This window comes from Biomphalaria glabrata, chromosome 13, assembly GCF_947242115.1.
Source record: "Biomphalaria glabrata chromosome 13, xgBioGlab47.1, whole genome shotgun sequence".
NCBI lineage: Eukaryota > Metazoa > Mollusca > Gastropoda > Planorbidae > Biomphalaria > Biomphalaria glabrata.
In genome coordinates, this window is record NC_074723.1 from 36,646,932 (window position 1) to 36,671,002 (window position 24,071).

General features: G+C 36.5%; 1 protein-coding gene across 8 annotated transcripts in view; it reads right to left on the minus strand.

Moving 5' to 3' along the window:
- Positions 1-24,071, minus strand: part of LOC106078346 (zinc finger transcription factor lin-29-like) — a 422,178-nt gene that overhangs the window by 188,995 nt on the left and 209,112 nt on the right. The window lies entirely within an intron of this gene.

Below are 24,071 nucleotides of genomic sequence, written 5' to 3' on the forward strand. Positions count from 1 at the left end.
ACCAGTACGAGGCGAGAACCAGTACGGTGTGTGAAGTCAGGCGGAGCAAGACTAGGTTTTTGTAAAGACAGTGTTAATGTTGTTGCCAATTGCGATGTATTTGAAATTATAAACTGAATGATACTTTGGAGCCCTGAGTTGTAAGGTTCTTTAAGTTCGTTGTGTCGTGTGGTGCAGTTGAAGAGAGCCGGGATAGTAGGAGAGATCGTAACAATATATATATATATATATATATATATATATATATATATATATATATATATATATATATATATATATATATATATATATATATATATATATATATATATATATTAAATTCGGTTAACAACGTAATCAACGCAGCTTGAAAGAATATGAACATTTGCAATATATTTCTGTTGTATTCTAATATTATAGTATATGTATATTTAGGGCATCATGGGATATGTTTTCATTTAACAACCTACTGGTCATTGGTTCGAGAGATCATTTCCGTTTACATGGAAGTTGGTGATCCACAGGGTGACCAGCACACTAACTAACCGCTTTGACTTGCCCAATTTCGGGAAACCATTAGAATTGCTTAGACTCGATATCCCAGTCTTCGCTCAGACTTGAACTCGAAACCCCTCGGTACGGACAGTATTAGCACTGTCAAATAAGTCTTGTTTTACAAAGTGCTGATACAGATCAATGAATACGCAAAAAAAAACAACATAAGTAGCTGCTGTACTTCAACATGTTCACGTTTCTTTACATTCATTTGACCAAATACCAAAACTATATCCTATTTTTAATCTTTATTAATTTTTTCCTTATTACTTGCACGAAGTGTGTAGTATATTCACCCTGGTTTTGAAATACTTTATTAAACGTGATTGTAAAAAAAAAAAATCATACTTCAAATTCAAAAACTATAAATCATCACTTTCAGAAGATTGCGTCACAGATTTGGGAGACTAAAAAAGCGGTGGTAAAATAACGCTAATAATTTGTGTGATTTAAAAAGTGGACGGACAAACAGCAAGACACGAATAACTGCCTTTTTCCGAAATTGGTTCTTCTTCTTCCTCTAGCCAGCTTTATTGCTGCTGAGCTGTGAGCTCTTTTGCAGACTGTGCCAAGGAAAAAAAAGTGTGCTGTTTTCTTCAGTTGTTCAGCACTGCCGTACAGGGTGTTGGTTATGTTGGGCTGTAGTGGAAGTAGGGTCTGCCTAAGGTGGATTAGGGAGGGGCATTCAAAGAGGATATCCGAAATAGGTTAAAAAAAAGAAAAATAACTCTTTAGTAAATGAATTCAAACTCAACAAAAGACTAATCTGCAGTGCAGTTAAGAATCATTTACTTTTAAACGTGACAAAAACAACTCACAGATCTTTGAATCGATTCAAAATGTCTCTTGAACGAAATTGATTCAAATAAAGGACAAACGAATCGTTCTTTTAACTGTTAGCTCGGAGTTAACTCTTTCTCTCCGTAATTATTTACCACATTCTGGAGGAATCAACGCTGGTATCGTCAGTTAGGAGAGAAAGAGTTAATGGGAGACAGGTAAGTTAAGCCCACTATATATCCAACAACACAGATAATGTTTGGATTAAGTGCAACTATAATTAACTTGTAGATATTGATGCCGAATACTGCCAAGGTTCCAACGCCATGGAAAAGAAAATAATAGGACTTTCACTAATCACTGAGTATACACTAAGAAGAATAGAGAATTGAAAATAGTTTATGTTTAAACTTCGTAATAATGAATCAAATATCAACAAACAGTTTAACGTATCCATGCCCACACCATATAATACTGTTGAGCAGTCAAGGGTATATATAGTTCATGATCAAATACACTCTTCATTTAAATACACCCCGCTGGAGTTCATCAATTTAAATCAATCACAAATTTATAGTCATAGATATAGGAGCATAAGCAAGTGGCAAAATAGTACATTAGTTTTAACATGTTTTTTTTTTTTTTTTCATGTTTTTTTTTTTTTTTTTTTTTCATGTTTGTTTTAAAGATTAACCAAATAAATATAAGATGTAAAAGAACAAAAATGTTAACTATATACACTTAACTATATACAGTCAACTATATACACTGAACTATATACACTTAACTTTATACACTTATGTTCATTGTCCATGTGAGACTATAAAAGTCTTCAGACCACATGGATAAGGTTTAGAATTTCTAAGAAAAGGAAGACAGAATGTTGATTAAGTAGGCAGACACAAGAGAAGATGAGACAGACATGTGAAAGGAGAGAAAAAAAACAACTTTTGAGCTCCAACAGTAACTAACAAAGAGAAGCAGTTTAACATTATACTCAGTTTTAACATGATTGTTATAAAGTATGATAGGAATAAGAGAATAGATGTAAAACAAAGGTGATGAGTAAAATTAGTATATATGGGGAAAAGATAAGGTAATAAAAAGGGTGGTATTCTGATTGTTTAAAAACACAAATATCAGTGGAATGTAAAGATCGTAAAATTAAGAGAATTGGAATTTAGTTCGTCAAATAAACAAATACAAAAGGTTATAGTTCAAGCTTGATTTTTCGGACATTACGAACACATTGTTTAAGCTCTGGGCAATGAACTGGTACTATAGACTTAAAAACTACTAACAACTGTAAAACTAAGCTGAGTGGACGGAATCGCTATCAAAGTGAAAAAGTTACTTAATTTAACAAAGCTGATATCAACTCACTTTGAACGTCTGTCTGTCTGGGTAAAAAGTCTTAAGCACATTTCTTCTCCAACACCAAATCTCATATGAAGTCGAAACTTAAAACAACTAGATCTATTTAGTGTAGTACTAGATCTATTTAGTGTAGTACTAGATCTATTTAGTGTAGTACTAGATCTATTTAGTGTAGTGCTAGATCTATTTAGTGTAGTGCTAGATCTATTTAGTGTAGTGCTAGATCTATTTAGTGTAGTGCTAGATCTATTTAGTGTAGTACTAGATCTATTTAGTGTAGTACTAGATCTATTTAGTGTAGTACTAGATCTATTTAGTGTAGTACTAGATCTATTTAGTGTAGTACTAGATCTATTTAGTGTAGTACTAGATCTATTTAGTGTAGTGCTAGATCTATTTAGTGTAGTACTAGATCTATTTAGTGTAGTACTAGATCTATTTAGTGTAGTACTAGATCTATTTAGTGTAGTACTAGATCTATTTAGTGTAGTACTAGATCTATTTAGTGTAGTACTGGATCTATTTAGTGTAGTACTAGATCTATTTAGTGTAGTACTAGATCTATTTAGTGTAGTACTGGATCTATTTAGTGTAGTACTGGATCTATTTAGTGTAGTACTAGATCTATTTAGTGTAGTACTAGATCTATTTAGTGTAGTACTAGATCTATTTAGTGTAGTACTAGATCTATTTAGTGTAGTACTAGATCTATTTAGTGTAGTACTAGATCTATTTAGTGTAGTAATGGATCTATTTAGTGTAGTACTGGATCTATTTAGTGTAGTACTGGATCTATTTAGTGTAGTACTGGATCTATTTAGTGTAGTACTGGATATATTTAGTGTAGTACTGGATCTATTTAGTGTAGTACTGGATCTATTTAGTGTAGTTACCAAAACATGAATCAATTTTTAATAAACAACCCATCAGTCAATTAATTGTTGGTAACTGATTATTTTTTCTTTGATATCGAAATAACTTCTCCATTATTGAGAGATATAGTTTTCAATGCAGATTCTTCCCTTTGGATAAGCTTTGTTCTTTAATGGCTGTACTTGTAGAGAAAAGTTTACTGATCCTAGTTTTATCATATGAGTAAGTGTTACATATAAGATGCTTATAATACAATATTAGCATTTTCTATATTCGTGAATGTGTAATAATGCCCTAGTTATAAATCTTATAATGTTTCGTTAGTAAACAACACTGTACAGCGCATCGAGGTAGAAATTAGCAGTGAAATGATTCTGACAGAGAAATTATATTTAATGACCATTCTAAACAAAGCGTGTGTGTGTGTGTGTGTGTGTGTTTGGTGTAACAATCTTTTTTACAATACCTCTATTCAAGACAGCATTTCATGGAGTGTGGGTGGGCGGAGGGTGCGAACCCGGGACCCGGACGCAGATCTCAAATGCGGCTCTAACGATTTTTCTAGAAATTTAACAGTTGGTGAACATCGCTGTGAAAAGAATTACTAGCTCGATACAACCCGGGGGGAAGGCATGGGCTTGACCCTAACCCTTTTAAAAATAAAATATTTAAAAACATTGATCTAGATTTCACATCGGTTTTGAAAGAGGTATCGCGTTATTGAAAGGACTTTCGTTTTCGGGAATGTCCGAATGCATGACTTTGTTGATAATAAATGAATGTTCATTTTGCGCATCTTCTTCTAAGTCTAGATCTAAATTCTAAAAGGCATATCATTGGGATGACATCATAGACATAAATAAATATAGACTGGCCGATTAAGGAGTTTTATGAAACGAAAATGTGTGACTTGCAATTTTGTGTACTTTATTATACAGCATTTATGAGCAGTATAAAAGTTAAGTATTCATATCTATTTCAGCCATAATCTTATTTTCATTAGTGTTTTTTTTTAAATCTCTAAGAATGAAGATCATGCAATTATTCCTAATTCCGAAATCCGAATACAATAGATATACATGTTTTCAAGTTGCATGAAGTTACTTTCTTCGGCCAGTCTATATTTATTTATGTTTGTGCGAAAGATACAGTGTGGTAGATCTATACATTCGCTTAAACAGGATTTATTGAAGAGGTAAAAAAGGTCCCATTGTTTTTGTTTAACCTAACATTTATTAATTATTAAGAGAAAAACAATCGCTCTATAAAATGTATATAAAGGAGGTAATGTCAATTTAAAAAAAAGTATTTTAAATGTTTTCTTGTTATCAGTCCGGTGAGATCGTTAAATATTCAATCATTTCATATAATAACTGCTCTACTGACCTAATCCTTTTGTAGACTACCTGGTACTTAGTACACAATATTTCGAAATTCTTACAGACATTTAAGGTTTCAAATTTCCACTCCCAAAAAAAAAATATGTAGATTGTAAGTATAGCGAAGAATTAATGAAACAATTTTTGTTTTGTTTTTTGTTTTCCCATAAATGTCAAGAATTCAAGCAACAATTAACTCACAATGTCTGCTCGCAAATGTCTGCTATTATATTATACATTTCTAGTTACAATGTTAAAAGTCTGTTATCAGACTGAAAATATCGTGGCTTAAGATTCAGATCGCCATTAATTAGTTATAGTTATGGATAACAGCGCTCGTAATGTGAAAATAAGCTTATTTCCCCACCTCAACCCACCCACCGTAATTACTCGTAAGGTCACACACCTCGAATAGTCATTATACATCTGACTCAGAAAGGTGGCCGAGTTTCCCTTATACTTGAATGAAGGAGTACGCATCATTTAGCTTACGACAGACTACCTATATTTCTCCCCCCTTCTCTTTAGAAGCTGATTTTGTAATCAAGGGCTGAATGGGGAGAGAGAGAGGTGAAAGGAGGAGTGGCTTATTGCAGAAGTGAAAGTGTCAAAATTTATAAATTTAAAACAAGCAAATCAAAAAAATAATCTTTTTTATTTTTTAAATAAAGTACTTTTTTTAGTAAAGGGAAAGCACTGTAAGTTACCGCCATATCTCCAAGGTTTATTTCCCTTTTCATACATAAAACTATATTAATTAATTACTACCTAATGGATTAAATAATTAGTTGTTTTTTTTTTTTGTTTGTTTGTTGTTTAATTAATTCGTGTATTGTACTCGACAATGAAAAATTGTGCGAAATTTAAACTTGATCCGAGTATGGGCAGTGGGAGAAAAAAACTTTAAAAGAATCCACCCAGACAGACATAAGACAGAGTTAATGTAAGCTTTGTAAATAGAAATTCTATCGACTGGTGTAATTGTTTAGGTCTTCTATAGTCTAATAAATAAACTATTCCTGCACGTTATACACTAAACAATTAAACAACCAACTAAACAACCAAACAACCAACAAACTGAACAACTAGACAACCAAACAACCAAACAACCAACAAACTGAACAACTAAACAACCAAACAACTAAACAACCAAACAACCAACAAACTGAACAACTAAACAACCAAACAACCAACAAACTGAACAACTAAACAACCAAACAACTAAACAACCAACAAACTGAACAACTAAACAACCAAACAACTAAACAACCAACAAACTGAACAACTAAACAACCAAACAACTGAACAACTAAACAAACAAACAACTGAACAACTAAACAATCAAACAACTAAACAACGAAACAACCAAACAACTAAACAACTCAGCTCTCATTAATTCTTTACTGTACACATTGTGCCATTCAAATAAAAAAAAAGTTTATTGCGTCGATTGCGAATTAAAAAGACTGAGTCAATGGTAGAAAAGATAGTTCCCCAAGATTTACACAGGGTGACTTACTGATCGTGTGATATGTCGTTCGGTCGTCTCGGTGGTCCCGGGTTCATACCTTACCCGCTACCATCCCCCATCGTCCTGCGGGAGGTTTGAACTAGGAAGTAGATTTCTGAGACCATCGAGGCGACAGTCCAGAGCGCATACTACACGACCAGGCAGCCATCCTCACTGAGAAATCTAGAGCCTTGTACGTTCCCAAGTCAACGAGTGGATCACTAGGTATATATAGTTTGAAAGAGTGAGACACAATGTAGCGGTCGGTTTTTTACGTCAATGAAAGAAGTCGTTCCCTACGAAACGATTTGAAGTAGTCATGATGGTGCGGGTAGAGGTTGTATTTTGATTACACGTGAGATCCAGAAATAACGTCCGTCGAGATCATTGTGTCTGCCGTGGGTGGCATATAGATCGACACCATAGTAGTTGTAACCTATTCAATAATATCTATTAAAATATATTCTAACGTGTCTAGAAATTTAATTAATTATTTGATGTGACTCGATTCTAAATGAAACAGCATTGTATGAATTAGTCTACACAAATATTTAAATTTAGCTTCAAAATGTAAACAAAATTCAGGATTATTTGCAGATGATTGCATTATACATAGAACAATAAAAACAACACATGATAAAGAAATTTTATAAAGAGAATTAGATGAATTACAGAAATGGGAATAAAAAAAAGAGGAAGTAATTCCTATCAGAAAAATGTAAAGTATTAAAGGGAAACTCCGATGGTTTTTCAAATCTGAGTTATTAAAATATTTAAATTCTGCGTAAAAAGTTGTAATAGTAAATATTTTACCATTTTAGTAACATTAGAAACATTTATATTTAAAACAATAGACAATAAATTATAAAAATCTAAAAAAAAAGGGGGGAGGGATACTTTGCGATTTTGTTTTTAGGCACACGTCACTTCCCTCAACAAAGCGAATCTAGATCTAACCAATCGTGTCGCTTCATTCTTACAGTGACTGTTAAGCTTAATAACAGCCTAGTGAACAGCTATGGTACAGATATATGAATAGATCTAAAAGCATTAGGATAACCAAATCGAGAAAAAAAGTAACATTGTAATCTACACCCCTGCCTGTCCCAAAAAGTAAACAGATCGTGTGTCTGACTGATTCTAACAAACTGGTCAGTGTTAAGGCTAGCCTAGGCTACGTGTAGTCGGGTCGTGACAAGACAACCAAGCGATAGTGTTTGTTGCGTGTTGAGTGGTCAGGCGAGAAAATACACTCTGCCGTGATCAGTCAAGCGTGTAGATCTACTCTTAACACGTATTCTTTGCTAACAAAATCTAGATCTAATTGCACAGACCTAGATATATTTCTGTTACAAGGTAGTTAACTTTACTGCGCGGTTTTCCGTCATTCAGTAAGTCAATAGGTTCAAATAGGTTTGTATGACGTCACATTGGAACCATGTTGAAAATCATCTGATCGTTTTTGGATGCGCAGAAGAACATCAATTACTAAATTATTTTTTTAAATAAAATAAAAAGATAATATATTCATTTTCTGTAAAACAAAACACTATCAAATATTGTCATATATTATCGGAGTTTCCCTTTAAAAAAAATGAATAAATGAATAAATTCCACGTCTCTAATTCATGGTATATTAGACTAAAGACAAAAAAATGCATACGTGAAAAACTATCAAGGAATTACCAAATTACCAAGACTAAAACATAATATGATGGCTGCCAGGTCGCGCAATTAATGCGCTGAACTGTCATTCGGATTTATCGACGGTCGAGGGTTCAAACCCTGCCCGCTCCCATCCCCCGTCGTCCTGCGGGAGGTTTGGACTAGGAAGTAAACTATCTTCAACTCTTAAGGAACATCCGAAACATGTAAAACATTTACATTTTTACAATAAAATCAAAACAAAACAGTAATTCCAAATGATCGTAATTGCAACAAATCAAATGAGAACATAAAACGAAATTGTTATTTAACCTTGGTTAGGCCAATAATAGAATATGCATCCTCTGTTTTTGGGACCCCCTCAACTCAAGAAAACATTAAGAAACTGGAACAGACACAAAATAGAGCAGTGAGATTCATAACAAACGGATATTCACATTCGATTAGTGAGACATTAGGTAAAATCACTAAATTCAGTAGCCCTTAGAGGATAGAAGACTTAAAATTAAAGTAGCTATTATACATTAAACACTTGTTCTATACGCTAGGACAAAATTGTACAAATTCGTCTTCTTCCCTAGAGCTATTTGGGCATAGAATGGGTTGCCTGGCATAATTTAAGTCATTGATTTACATGCATGACTAGATTGACCTAGGGACACGGGTAGGACGTAACCATTTTTTTTTTTGAAGTACCGGTAACGTCTGTATTTCATAAGATTAATATATAATTGCCGTGGCAACGGAGAATTTTATAAAATGTGTGGTTTCCATTATCTTAAATATTTATATAAATGTAAATATATATATTTACTTATTTAAACATTTATTATTTAGTAACTTATGATCTGAATCTAATCTTGTCATACAGGATAACAATTATCACTAATACCATACATCAATGTTTATCACTAATACTAATTTGTTTCACTAATGCCATATATCAATTATCTGAACGGAAAAGAGTGATTAATTAAAAGAAGAACCTCATTTACATTTGATAAAGTCCATGTCAATAATTTATTCGTAATTAATTAATTAGTCCAAAAAAAGTTTCTCTGCAGATATGCAACATATTTTTGATTCTGATTAAGAAATAAAGGTTTGGGTTAAAACTTAAGAATGGTAAACATAATATGCATACATTTCTTTTTAAGGCGAGGAGGCAGTCATCGGTGGGTTAATTCCAATCAACACGATATCAAAATAATTAAAGAGGAATAAGTGAAACTTTGGGGGCCCGGGGGTGTTGGAAATCAGTCAACCCATGCTGGAGGGACAAGAAAGATACACTTGAGTAAAGCAGAAATGGCGAAGTAATACATCAGGTGCATAGATTTTAGATCAGGTGATAAGAAATCGATATTATCAGATGAGTACATGCCTGTATTTACACTGCATGTTGATCTATATAGTTAGGAACAGCTCCTCTAAATCACAATAAGAATATGTAACCAAATTAGGTAATTGTTTTATTTGTTTTTATAAGAACTGCCAGTTCTGTTGACATATAGAAGACTTTGGACTATTTTTCTATCGGATGTACAAAATATGAAAGGTGTTAGTCAGCGTTACGATTTAAAAGGTACATAAAAAATTATCTGCATTTTATAACGCGGTAAAAAATGTATTTCTTTGGCTTGTTATTATTAAGTTGGCATCACCTTTCAATAAGGGATCATTGACAATGTTTAGAATCGAAACAAACCCTGATAATCGTAATAATCGGTTTCTTTTTTGGACAGAAATTAATTGTGGTGGTAAGAAATGACGAGAAAGTTCAAAGTTCAAAAACAGTTCAAAGTTCAAATAGCGGAGCAGGAGACTTGAGTGACTTGGTCTTCTGTTAGAGGGGAAGAAACAACTCTCGGATATGGAAGATTATACGTTGGAGAAGTTTTGACTGTGTCAACAAAAAATATCAACAAAAGATCAACAAAAATATCATCAAAATATCAACAACATATCAACAAAAGATCATCGAAATATCAACAAAATATCAACAACAGATAAACAAAATATCAACAATATATCAATAACAGATGAACGAAATATCAGCAACAGATCAACAAAAATATCAACAACAGATCAACAAAAATATCAACAACAGATCAACAGAATAACACTAGCTTTAGAGAAACTGGGGAAATACAAAAAGAAAAAAAACTAGACAGTCACGCTCGACTGCACACCTTGCAGTAAACTACAGATCTTTGGTTTTTCTTTTATATGTTTCAGGTGTTTCTTGAGAATTGAAAATGAGTAAGTCCTAGCCCAAACCTCCAGCAGAGGATGGCAGCGTGCAGGTTTTGAACCCGAGACCAACGAGACGACAGAATAAAGAGTATAACCACAAGACAAAGCTGACATTGGAAAAGATAAATATGGCGCTCTATAACTAGTTGTACCGGCGAAAGGTTCTATGATCCATTGCTGTTTCTAGAAAGGTTTTTATTAAAAGACTATAAAAGATATTAGGATAGTATGTACTGTTGGGATTCCAAGGTGCTCATTGTTCACTATTAGTTAATGTTAATCGTTGATAATCACGCCTAACTGCTGGTCGCCTCCTGCGCTGGCCGGATGGAGGTCAATCGCATCCCGAAAGTCATTATTTACGGGCGACTCGAGTCTGGCTAAAAAAACAACAAAAAAAAAACTTGTCGCCCAACCTCCGTGGATGCAATCAAATGAGATTTCAAAACAGTGAACATTGATACTGACCATTGGGAGGACATAGCCCTAGACCGCACTACGTGGAGTGAGATGGTGACCAAGAAAGCTATCGACAGGAAAAAACATGGGCCTCAGCTCTGGAAGAAAAGCGTGCAATACGAAAAATGGCTGGCTTCTCTACCACCAAAGCGAAATAGGCCACTTTAACCTATGAAATATGTGGACGAGAATGTCTCTCCAAAATAGGGCTCCATAGTTACATAAGAGGTGTTCTACGAGAGGAACCAGAAGAATCCTACGACTGAAGGAGGCCAGCTAACTGGTCGGTCAAGCTAATTTGTTGCGTTAATACTTATCATAGAGATTGGCTTTGTGAAACAACTGCCACAGGCCCCGCGACTTAGGGGGGAGGGGGCCGCTAAAAAGAGAGCCTTTTGTCATTGTCCGACAACATTCAAATATTCGTGGCCCTGATATGACTTAATGACACTAGCGCAGGGCTCCACGCACTGCTAATGCAGCTTCTGTTTCTTGTATAACATAAAGCTATAGTTGATCGCTGTAATATATTTCATCTTAGGGTCTCTTTTAATCATACACCAAAAACAGAGCCATCAATGGACCTCATTCACAAATCGTAAACAAACAACATTTAGCGAGGTGATTCTCTATATCTTCTATACAAATTATGTAATCCATAAAGGCTGTCACTTGATACGTATTTTTTAAAATTGTTTTATCAATATAATGACGTGGCTAAATGTGTTTATTTACGATTGGTGAATGAGGTAGATTATGAGAACTTTAATCTTGGTTCCCCAAATAATAATAAGTACACAATAGCCTCGTTTACACTCCTCCATTTCTTTCTAATCTTATTCTAACTTCCTCTCTCAACACGCATTCGCACCATTCCACACTTACACTAAGCCGCGCACGTAACAGATTTATATTCACTTCCTGTGATGGGTATTGAGGGTATTAAACTGTAATCCACTTAACAACCAAATTGTGTCACTTCAGTTTAGTGTCAGAGGTATCTGCATGTGTACGTGTGTGCGTTGAAAGACTAAAGTCAATGAAATGGTACACATATTTAACTTTCAAAACATAACGTCATTCAGATGGTATAGAGTGAAAGAAGAATCCGCATGCTGTGTATGTGTGTGCCTTGACGGACTACAGTCAAGTTTCTGATGTAACCATAAGTACAATTTCGACAAATATTTTGTTTCTTTGAGATTCTGATATAACCATGAGTGGGCCAATAATTACGACAAATACTTTGTTTATTTGAGATTCTGATGTAACCATAAGTACAATTACGACAGATATTTTGTTTCTATGAGATTCTGATGAAACCACGAGTAAGTCCATCGCAGTTGGGGTTACAAAAAGGGGAGTAGATGTTCAAATGAGAGAAACTAGATAGAGACCAGGGACTTAAAGATGTGTAAGCCTAGTTTAGAAACTAGATAGAGACCAGGGACTTATAGACGTGTAGGCCTAGTTTAGAAACTAGATAGAGACCAGGGACTTAAAGATGTGTAGGCCTAGTTTAGAAACTAGATAGAGACCAGGGACTTAAAGATGTGAAAGCCTAGTTTAGAAACTAGATAGAGACCAGGGACTTAAAGATGTGTAGGCCTAGTTTAGAAACTAGATAGAGACCAGGGACTTATAGATGTGTAAGCCTAGTTTAGAAACTAGATAGAGACCAGGGACTTAAAGATGTGAAGACCTAGTTTAGAAACTAGATAGACTAGGGACTTAAAGATGTGTAGGCCTAGTTTAGAAACTAGATAGAGACCAGGGACTTATAGATGTGTAGGCCTAGTTTAGAAACTAGATAGAGACCAGGGACTTAAAGATCTGTAGGCCTAGTTTAGAATGAGTTGTATTTTGTTGACATTGTTCGTGGCTTTACATACACTCCAATTGAAAGTTGATAGATGTTGATATACTATCAATAAAAAATATTTACAAAGCTTGAACCCTGTCTGTCTGTCTGTCTGTCTGGTACACGTTATTTCCACCACTTCCCATTCTCAGATCAAGATGAAACTTTGCAATAATATTAATTGTCCCTTAAAAAAATCATGAATCAATCGAAAAAAAAAAAAGTTTATTATTTAAAGGCAATTAATTATTTTGATACTGATTAATGGAAGGAAATATTACAGTATTAAGATATACGACTATAAATGTACAGTACTTCCCATTAAATAAGTTTTACTTTAGAAAAAAAATAAATTATATATTCATGTTAAATTTATTTGTTTAAAAAAGACGTTTGCTCAAGTTTCATGTAATCTCGGCATTTAGAAATTAATACGCGAACAACGATTTAGTTGGACTAGATGTCTGAGGCTACAGCTCGAGTATCAAAACTAGTCAAAACAGAAAAGAAAATACACGAATTCTTGAACAGACTTTCGTCAGTGAAGAAAACGGCGGTAGAACTGAAATGAATAGCGACTTAGCCCCTTTGGCTCGGCTTGATCTAGCTGGTGTTATCTGGCAGATGTGTCCGGAGCTGGGTGAAAAATGGTTGTTTGTAAAAAACAGTAAAAAGGGGTGGGGACAGAAGTGGTGGTATTGTCTGCGAATGTGCGTGTCTGCGTGTGGAATGTGTTTGTTTTGTGTGCAACCTGCATGTTCCTTACATATCTTATCTTCCATGTTACACCACCGCTTCTCAAAAAGTGCGCCCTTCTAGTAGGTGTAACTTTACGCCAAACGCGAAAAAAAAAAAAGGGCATGAGCTCAGGGCATATTTAACTAGAACTATGCCTGCTTCAATGTCGCCCCCCCCCCTATTTTTTTTAATACCATGTTTTATTTATTTATTCTTTGCGGTATTGAAAAGTGCGTCTAAGTCAGTAAACTTTGAGAACCAGCGAATCAGGCATGCAAAGATAGAATAGATGGCTGGGATTATGAAAGGCATGGCGAAGAGCTGCTGGCCTTATATTTGAGAGTGGTTCGTCTTCCACACTCCATTACATTATAGTCTTGGGAAATGTGAAAGGTGTTACTAAAGACTTTGGAAGTGGCGTTCTCTTGTTCTCTTTGATGGGAGGACATAGACCCCCCCCCCAACCACCACCACCACCAACAGGGACTATAATGGTTAAAAGCTATTGCGCAAGGCGATAAGTTCGCTAATAGATGTTTCATCAATCTCGTCTAATTTCTAAGAAAATCGCTACAGCCGTTTACGAGATCCGTGTCCGCCAACCCTAAACCCATCAAGAGTTTGCAAGCTGAAAAGAGGATTTGTAAAATAAAAAGTGTTGGTAAGAGGTGATTGCATGAAAAACGCAAAACTCGTCGAAATAATTCGTTGGTTCGAAACCTGAAAATACTTAATGGTCGTGCGGTATGCGCGCTGGAAGATTGTTCGGACTTATCGATGGTCCTGGGTTCAAACCCTGCCCGCTGCCATCCCTCGTCGTCCTGCGGGAGGTTTGGAGTAGGAAGTAAACTACCTTCAACTCTGAAGGAACATCCGAAACATGTCAAACATTTACATTTTCTATAACTTTGCCCATGTTACGGAGTGAGTATTGTCGAAGCAGTTTGTACCCCAGTGATCTAACTACATCATCTTTGTTGCACACGTTTAGACTTTGATGCGCATTGCACAGTTGATCGTGTTAGAACACACAGTCCGTCCCCCCCCCCCCCCCGGTCTTCGGAACGTATTGTGGACAAACTGCTGAGACCATGTCGTTCAGGCATGACTGAGCAGAAAGTGTCCCGTGCCGTCCATTAAGCTACAATCAAAGTACAGAACTTTTCAAAGTGTCCATTCTGGTCACCTTCCCGCCCCTCTCTGTCCAGTCATGTCTGTGTCCGTTTATTTCTTAACGAGGGCGAAAACAAATGTCCAAAATTTTTATTTCAAAAAAAGACGCACAGGTGAGAATACAAATAAACAAAATGAATTATTATTTAGTGTGAATCCGTTCACCACCCCCTCCCCCCCCCCTGGTTATAGACGGCTGTTGACTTGTAGCGCCATTCAAACTGCTGGTAGACAACTAAACTGATGTAGGCGTAATGTATCTTAACCAATAACACTTGAAATGATAATAATAATAATCTTTATTATCCATACGGAAATTTGTCTTACAATTTGTGTATTACAACAAAAAAAAAACAACATTATAACAATAGAAACCAAAATATACATTCACACAAGACTCACTCAAAATCAGACAGTTTCTATTTAATGATTTGTTTGCCAGGGGAACAAAAGAGTGTTGGTGTCTGTCTTTGCTATCGGTGTCTTGTATCTCTTTTGTGATGGTAAATACTAAATATAATGTTTATTCTAATATAGACAAAATCAACTTGAGATCAAATGAAATAAATGTAGTAGACATTAGTAATATTATAAAACAGTATTTTGAACAAAATCTAACTCACTACAATAACTCCTCTTCTCAGTCTAATGTTCTGGAGTCGTCTCCCTTAGCTCAGACCGCTGACGACAATGCCGCCTATCTTGCATCATTCACACCCATTAGCTAACTTCTTCCCACCGTCACCATAGAAACACACAGACGGTCTACATAACACCCCCTCCAAAAAAAAAGATAGCTTAAAACAAAAAGCAGCGACAAAGAAACAATAGCAGCAAGAAATCAGATTAGCGATAAGTCATATTAGCGATATACTTGTTTGAATTGCTATATTTAAGTTGCTATAACAAAATTCGTGTCGTGTCTGACAATGGCCAGTTGCGATGACAATATAGATGCATATCTGGCCCGTGCATTCCGGACACTCTAAACTTCAACCCATGACACGCAACGGACCAGTTCCACTGGACTTAGCCATAATTTGCGTCAATGCGACCCGTAACATAAGAGTTTGTAGTTTATATTCCCCCCCCCCCCCCAAAAAAAAAATGGCTAAAAAGATCGGACATTAGTGGTGTAGACGGAACAACGCTGACAACGTATAGTGGAGTATGTACCAAACTTGTCTGTCTACATTAGAAGGATGGTTTGGGAGTGTGCAATGAGTTGAAAGTTACCATTGGGGAGGGAGAAGAGAGAGAGGGAGGGCGAAGAGAGAGAGAGGGAGAAGAGAGAAAGAGAGAGAGAGAGAGAGAGGCTCAATTAAATAGTCTGTAAACTTTTCGTTTGAACAATAAAAAAAATAAATAACACAGTTGTGATATTTAAATCGACTTAGCCTTGACAGTTTCATTATCATTGGACACATTGGCGTAGATACTTCTTGGTCACGTGAGCAAACAAAGAGAATTGTAAGGTAACGGGTCAAAATAAGAAAGAGGGGAGGAAGAGAGAGAAAGAGAAATAGAGAAACAAAAATATATCGACAGAGAGAAAATAGGAAAGAGAGAGGATGAGAGGGAGGAAAGAGTTAAAAAGAAAATAACTCAATGAAAAGGGAATAAGAAGGTAAAGACAGATAGTAGGGGAAAAAAAGTTGTTTTCAAAGATAGAAAGTAAGACAGAGAGAGAGGACAGAGTGAAGAGAGAGGAAAAACAATTGAGCAAAATAGAATGAAAGAGATTATGATGGTATGGTAGCGAATGAGAGAAAAAGGCGGAAGATATTTATTAATTTTCTTTTTTAACTATCGTTAGTTTACACCTACATGCATATTATTTTAAATATATATTTTTTTTAAAAATGTATGTTCAAACATCTTTTCACTAATCTGTTCAGTGAATCAATAAAATAGATTGACAAATAAACACATTTTTTATATATATTTTTGATTGGCAATATATCCGTAACAATTGAGTGTCTGGAGTTTGTCAGACGCGCATCTCCAAACAAAGAGGAAACTAAACTTCAACAAAGACGTGCACTAACTAGTGTAGAGACAAGGGACGAGGCGAGATCGAGAGAAAGAAATAGAGAGAGAGAGAAAGAGACATCCAAAATGGTGCTAGAACTGCGGCTGCAATAGACAGAAGAGGGAGCGGGGGTGTGATGGATGGATGTACCAATGACATATCGAAAAAGCTTAGTGTTCCCCCCTCCCCCCCGGCCCCTTGCCGTTGACTTAATTGACTGTCGGGTTATGATGACCTAAGTACTCAGACACAATCGATTCGGGGAGAAAAAAAAATGCGGGGGGGGGGATTTAAGTAAGATATAAAATTTGTTCTTTAAAATTTCAAACAAAAAAAAGAATGTCACTTATTCTTTCTACTGGGGAGCTTCGACCAGGAAGCACAATTTTAGAAAAGTCAAGAGGCGATGATGGAGAGTTATAAAGCTATAGAAAGACATTATATAACAAACATTGCCCAAGAATGAAAGCGCAGTACATAAATCTATAGTGTGATCTTCTGTGAGAGTTTAAACGTTATAGTAATTGCTAGAATATTGCTTTTTTTTTTTTTTTTTTTTTTTTTTTTTTTTTTTTCAACGGATTTCCAAAGTGATCACCCGAACGTTCAGAAGCATTTACGTTAAGTTACAATTGAGAGCGAGTTAGGCTTAGGGCTTTTTTTTTTTTTTTTTTTTTTTGCAAGTGGATTAAAAAAAGTTTGATTTCGAACATGTGTGTGTCGGTGGTGAGGTGTGTGTTTTGGTGGTGAGTTGTGTGTTGGTGGTGAGGTGTGTGTGTGTGTTGGTGGTGGTGGCGTGTCATAATTGTACATATAAGATGATGCAAACGTCATATGTTTCTGTGACCCACGAGCGTGTCATGTGCCTAGGGACGAGGCGAGATCGAGAGAAAGAAATAGAAATAGAGAGAAAGAGACATTTACTTTTCCCCCAACTAATCCTCAGGTACCCGTTAGAGCTGAGTGGACTAAAAAAAGGCACCTTCAAGATCCCGAAATTAAAAACTCCCAGTCTTCACCAGGATTCGAACTCGCGACTCTCAGTTTCGGAAGCCAAGCGCTTTAGCACTCAGCCACCGCGCATTTAATTGTAGATATAATGACGCTAATAATAATAGGGGTAAAAATATAGCAAATGTTTAGATTCTAGAAGAACATCCTAAGCTTAGTGCTTAGCTGCGGGTCTGCCAACCATGAAATTTAAAATTCTACAAATAGCTATTAGCCGCAACTGTTTCGAGTGTGCCTTCAGATTTGAAGATTTAGTACATCCGAATCAGAAACTGAAGTACGCAAGGGGATGTTGGCGGGGGGAGGGGGGGATGCATTGAGACGACAGTCCAGAGCGGAGACGAAGCGAACAGGGAGCCATCTGTTATGGTCAGTAAATGTACCATTTTGTTAGCTAGCCTTACATCTGGCTGGACCTAACATTCTGTTACGTAGCTGTGTACTTCACACTCGAAGTCACTTCTGTGTCATCACCAGAATGACACGAGACAAGCTACTATTTTAAACCGTCTGCAGTCACTTGCTGACCTCATCCCAGTGGGGTGGCGAAGAGAGGGCGGGGTGGGGGGGGGGGCAACCGCACCGGGCACCAGAGTGAAGGCGACGCCAAAACGGTTCTTAAAACACTACATAAACTGTCATGGTTTTCTATCGCTACGATCGTTAAGTTAGTTGACATTGTAAGTCATTTTTTAAATGTTAACTGGCGACTGTTCTTATGTAAATGTGAATTAGAAAATATAAAAGTATTACAAACTGCGAAGGGGAGGAAGGGGGGTAAGCATCCTCAGTACTCTACTGATCCCTCCCTTGATTCATACATGATATTTTTTATCAGTAGTACAACAAATAATAGTAAAACTACATTTATATATTCTGGATGACTTCTTTTATTTTCTTTGAAAGCTATGAAACGGTCCCCAGAGAGAAACGGATGGTCTGGTCAAATGGGTCATTGTCTTCTATCAGGTTACTTTCCCAGTTTTCAGCCACTTCAAGAGACTGGGTCACTTCAAGAGACTGGGTCACTACAAGAGAATGGGTCACTGCAAGAGACTGGGTCAATACAAGAGACTGGGTCACTACAAAAGACTGGGTCACTTCAAGAGACTGGGTCACTACAAGAAACTTGGTCACTACAAGAGACTGGGTCACTACAAGAAACTTGGTCACTACAAGAGACTGGGTCACTACAAGAGACTGGGTCACTACAAGAGACTGGGTCACTACAAGAGACTGGGTCAATACAAGAGACTGGGTCACTACAAAAGACTGGGTCACTACAAGAAACTTGGTCACTACAAGAGACTGGGTCAATACAAGAGACTGGGTCACTTCAAGAGACTGGGTCACTATAAGAGACTGGGTCAATACAAGAGACTGGGTCACTACAAGAGACTGGGTCACTTCAAGAGACTGGGTCACTTCAAGAGACTGGGTCACTACAAGAGACTGGGTCACTACAAGAGACTGGGTCACTACAAGAGACTGGGTCACTTCAAGAGACTGGGTCACTACAAGAGACTGGGTCAATACAAGAGACTGGGTCACTACAAGAAACTTGGTCACTACAAGAGACTGGGTCAATACAAGAGACTGGGTCACTTCAAGAGACTGGGTCACTATAAGAGACTGGGTCAATACAAGAGACTGGGTCACTACAAGAGACTGGGTCACTTCAAGAGACTGGGTCACTACAAGAGACTGGGTCACTACAAGAGACTGGGTCACTACAAGAGACTGGGTCACTTCAAGAGACTGGGTCAATACAAGAGGCTGGGTCAATACAAGAGACTAGGTCAATACAAGAGACTGGGTCACTACAAGAGACTGGGTCACTACAAGAGACTGGGTCACTACAAGAGACTGGGTCAATACAAGAGTTATTCTTCTCTAAACATATTTATACTTAAAGCAATAATTAAAATTTGTATTTCATGTTTTCTAGAAGAATGGGAGAGCGTTAAAAAACTTATTTCAAAACAATTTTTATTCAAATATTAGTGATACAAATTAGTACAAAAAAAAAAAAAGGGTACAGCTAGATTCTGGGTGGAAAAACCTATACAAAGTAAGCCTTGGGTCTTGAATTAAAAAAAAAAAAAAAGTAATGACTTAAACACAATGTTTGAGCTAAAATACACACTTTCTGTGTCTAAAGCAAAATATTTTTTTTTTTAAATGTTATGGCAAGAGTATTTTCTGTGTTTTTTTTTTCCCCTCCATCAATAGGAATATACTTATAGTGATATTAAAGAACGAAAGGTTTTTATGTGTGAAGCAGAAGTGGGTGTTCACTAAATTTAGAACTGTTAGTTTTGGCAGATAAATTCGTCAATTAAAAATAACCAGCATGATGAACAAAAAGTTTTTTTATAGTTAGTAACGAACTTTTCTCTCAAACTTGTAGATCCATTTCACTTAATAAACGTGCACCACCTAAAAGTTACATAAATTTTATATTTTTTTTAACAGTTACAGTAAATTATTAATAATGTTAAGCTGCATAAGTTCTGTGGTCATTCATTGACAATATCAATAAAACACATTAATATAGCAATAAATAGTGTTTATAAAACTGGTTTTAGATTTCTGCATATACAAGGTTGAGAAAACCACTGAGACATGAGTACTATAAAAAAAGCAACTATGACTTCACCCGGGTACGCTATTCTGCCTCAAACGTGGCACTCGGGTGGAAAAGACCATTAGAGGAAATGGTTAGACTAAATGAATAGCAAAACAAAACTCTTGTGGGGGTGTCCAAGGGAACACGAGAGCGGTCCCATTGCACGGAGCGAAGTTGAAAGAGAGCTCCTACGACCCTATCGATAATCCACGCGCCGTTCCTCAAGGGACCGTTATATGAATGGCGAGTCCTCCACGGTTAGCTTGGTACAACATAGGAAAATGGCGAAGGTTCCCGGTGTACTCGGCCTTCGGCCATGCATCTAGTCCATGCGTCCGGAGTACCATATATATCGGAAATAGCAATGCTTTACATAGGCATTGTCTTGGATCTCTTCCAGACAGAACGGTTTGTTCAAACAGGTTTTTTTTTTCAAACCTAGAGCTCGAAGAGCCTTCTGCTCAGTTCTTAGACAATCAAAACTATGACTTTAAGAACATTTTCACCAAAGATATCCATCATGGACATTCGGTTGCAAGATTGAAATACAAACAGCGATGTCCTTACTAACACCGGTACGGACAGTATAGATGGACTTCTAATGGTCCGACAGTTACGCTGGGCAGGGCGAATAGGTGACGATCTAGGATCTAAGAAAGAACGGTCCACGCTTGTAGTACCACATTTTTCAACTGTTTCCCCATTACATTAATACTTACTAATGTTTATAACTTTTATCAGACATACAGCAACTGGAGCCCACGATGACCAGCTAACCACCAGTCAAAAAACGTAAACGCTATGGCCACATCACAAGGTCTTCCTTTAGGGAACAGTACCAGGAAGAAGAAGAAGAGGAAGACAGAGAAAGCGATGGAAAGACAACATCAAAGAATGGTCAGGCCTCTCTGTGAATAAAATTCTATCCAAGGCAAGGGACATGGAGGAATGGAGAAAGAAGGTCGACAGATCTTGTGTGGTGCCCCAACGGTTCAAAAGACTAAGGGATATAATGTTTACATCTGCAAATAAGGTGACTCGCCCTCCCATTTCTCAGATGGTATTTATTAAGTAACTAGAGGCTCAGAACCTTTTTAATCTATGAAATACATACAGAGGAACTCATTTGTTCCCATGGCAAAACCATTAACATATTATCATGTGCGGGAACCCGGCAATTCTAGCTGTACCAGCAATTTTTCTCTTGATTTTTGGGCTGAAATTTAGTTTCCTTAACTGACAAAAAACTATTTTGAGTAACTGTAGCCAATTCACATTTGACTAGAGTAACACCTTAGTAAAATCACTAAATTTAGAGCGCCTTTAGGAACTAAAGACTCAAACGTAAAGTAGCAATTATACTTACAACACTGAACCATAATTATGGTGTTCAATTTAATCAACAGCTGACCCGAAAATTCGAGTAAATAAAATGATGAAGTACTATTTTATATGCATAGAGTACATACGAATTTTTATTATCAATTCAGTGATCATAGTTTAGCTAAAAACATCCATCAAATAGTATTTGTAACGCTCTATAAGTGAGACTAATCGCGATCGACCACAGTAAAAGTCATACTAAACAATGATTTCATTTTACTTGCATGATTTACAGGGGACATTATTGACATTAATTTGTTGTTTGTGTGTGTGTGTGTGTTTATTTCCAGTTACGTGTGCAGTCCCAGATGGTTCGGCTTATATTCACCTTAATCTTTAGATTAATACATAGTTAAATCTTGGTATAAACGTTAGCTTGACAAATAGATTAATACTCATATACTTTTAATTTTACACTTCAGACACAGATATGTTCGTTTCCTATCGATGACGTACTAATCATCAATACATTAGAACTTGATAAAATATTGAACTAAAAGTCAACCAAGACACCGTAGGTTTATAGTGTAAAGGTGGGAATAGGTTTATAGTGTAAAGGTGGGTACAGGTTTATAGTGTAAAGGTGGGTACAGGTTTATAGTGTAAAGGTGGGTACAGGTTTATAGTGTAAAGGTGGGTATAGGTTTATAGTGTAAAGGTGGGTACAGGTTTATAGTGTAAAGGTGGGTACAGGTTTATAGTGTAAAGGTGGGTACAGGTTTATAGTGTAAAGGTGGGTACAGGTTTATAGTGTAAAGGTGGGTATAGGTTTATAGTGTAAAGGTGGGTATAGGTTTATAGTGTAAAGGTGGGTATAGGTTTATAGTGTAAAGGTGGGTATAGGTTTATAGTGTAAAGGTGGGTTTTGCGGGTCTAGCCAAAGGATGATACAATGAACATGACTCCAAACCTCAACAGGCAACTGTATTAACTAAAGAACAATAGAAAATCAAGTTGCATAATAACCGAACTGTAAATAAGCGGTCAAAGATTGTTGAAAAATAACAATATTCCATATTAAATACTAATATTCAAAATATGTACAAATCATGGGATAATAAGATTGATGCATTATAATGAACGCACATCACGAACGCAAACTCAAGTTGGACCTCACGGCCCGGTAGCTCCAAATACTACAGCATGGATATGCAACCCTCAAATTAATCAAGGGTCAGTCAAAGGCGAGATCAAAACCACACACTCTATCGTATCCTCAAGCCTAACACCCTGAAACAAAGAATAACTTAGACCTAGCGATGCCGCTAAATCACAGAACTTTCTTTAAAGACAACCGGAGCCGAAATATCAACCCTTGACACATGTATGTACTTTGCATACCTTTATAACGGGGAAACAGTGAAAACTGTAGCGCAAACAGAATCTACAGCTAGAACGCCCCCCTTTTCGCTTAAAGAACAATACAAGAAACTAAGCGTGACGTAAAACACACACACACACTATTCTTGACAACATAACACACACACTATTCTTGACAACATAGCACACACACTATTCTTGACAACATAGCACACACACTATTCTAGACATCATAACACACCCAATGCAAACTAATTCATATATCTTATCTTATAAACTACAGACGTTACTTCAAAAAAAGAAGAAGATTACGTCCTACGCGTCATGCATGTTATCCAACACACTGGTTTTCCTGGATAGCTCAGGCACTAGGGTAGAAGGAGCATTTGTACAAATTTGTCCTAGCATATGGAATGAAAAATGTGCCTTTATCTTTGTGTCTGTGTATTTTATTAGATTGCATTTGTGTATTTGAAGATTATGGTTATACCTAAGAACTCGACACTTAGAAAAGAAAGAAAACTTCACCCGCACGCGACATCTAGACCATGGGATTACGTTCTATTATCTCTATTAGTATTAACCCTAACCCCTTTGATCAACGACACTGACCCCTATAACGTGTTGATTCAGGAATGCGAGCAATATCACAAAAAGAAATAATAAGCCCAGTGCCCAGTTCAGCCAAATATCAATGTGATAGCCAATTGATACACACAAGAATCCGGACAAGCAAAACTTTAAAAAAAAAATACTTTGTTTCAGTAAATAATATTTAGCAAAATCCTATCCAAGAAAACATCCTTCAGAGACGCTGGCCACACCAACATCACGTGACAATCTCTCTCCTGGAGCTCCAAAGACGGAATGGGGACGGCCCAGAAATACATGGCGACGATATTCGGAAGCAAGATGACAAACAGATGGGCAAGACGTGGGGACAGTTGGCGAGGCTCGCCCAAAACAGATACGCCTGGAGGCAGCTGGTTGGTTTCGCTTGCCCCAGACGAGACCACATGCAGAGATGAGATAAGGCTATATATTTTATAAGAAAAAATCTATAAGAAATTTCTCATACATTTCAGACAACC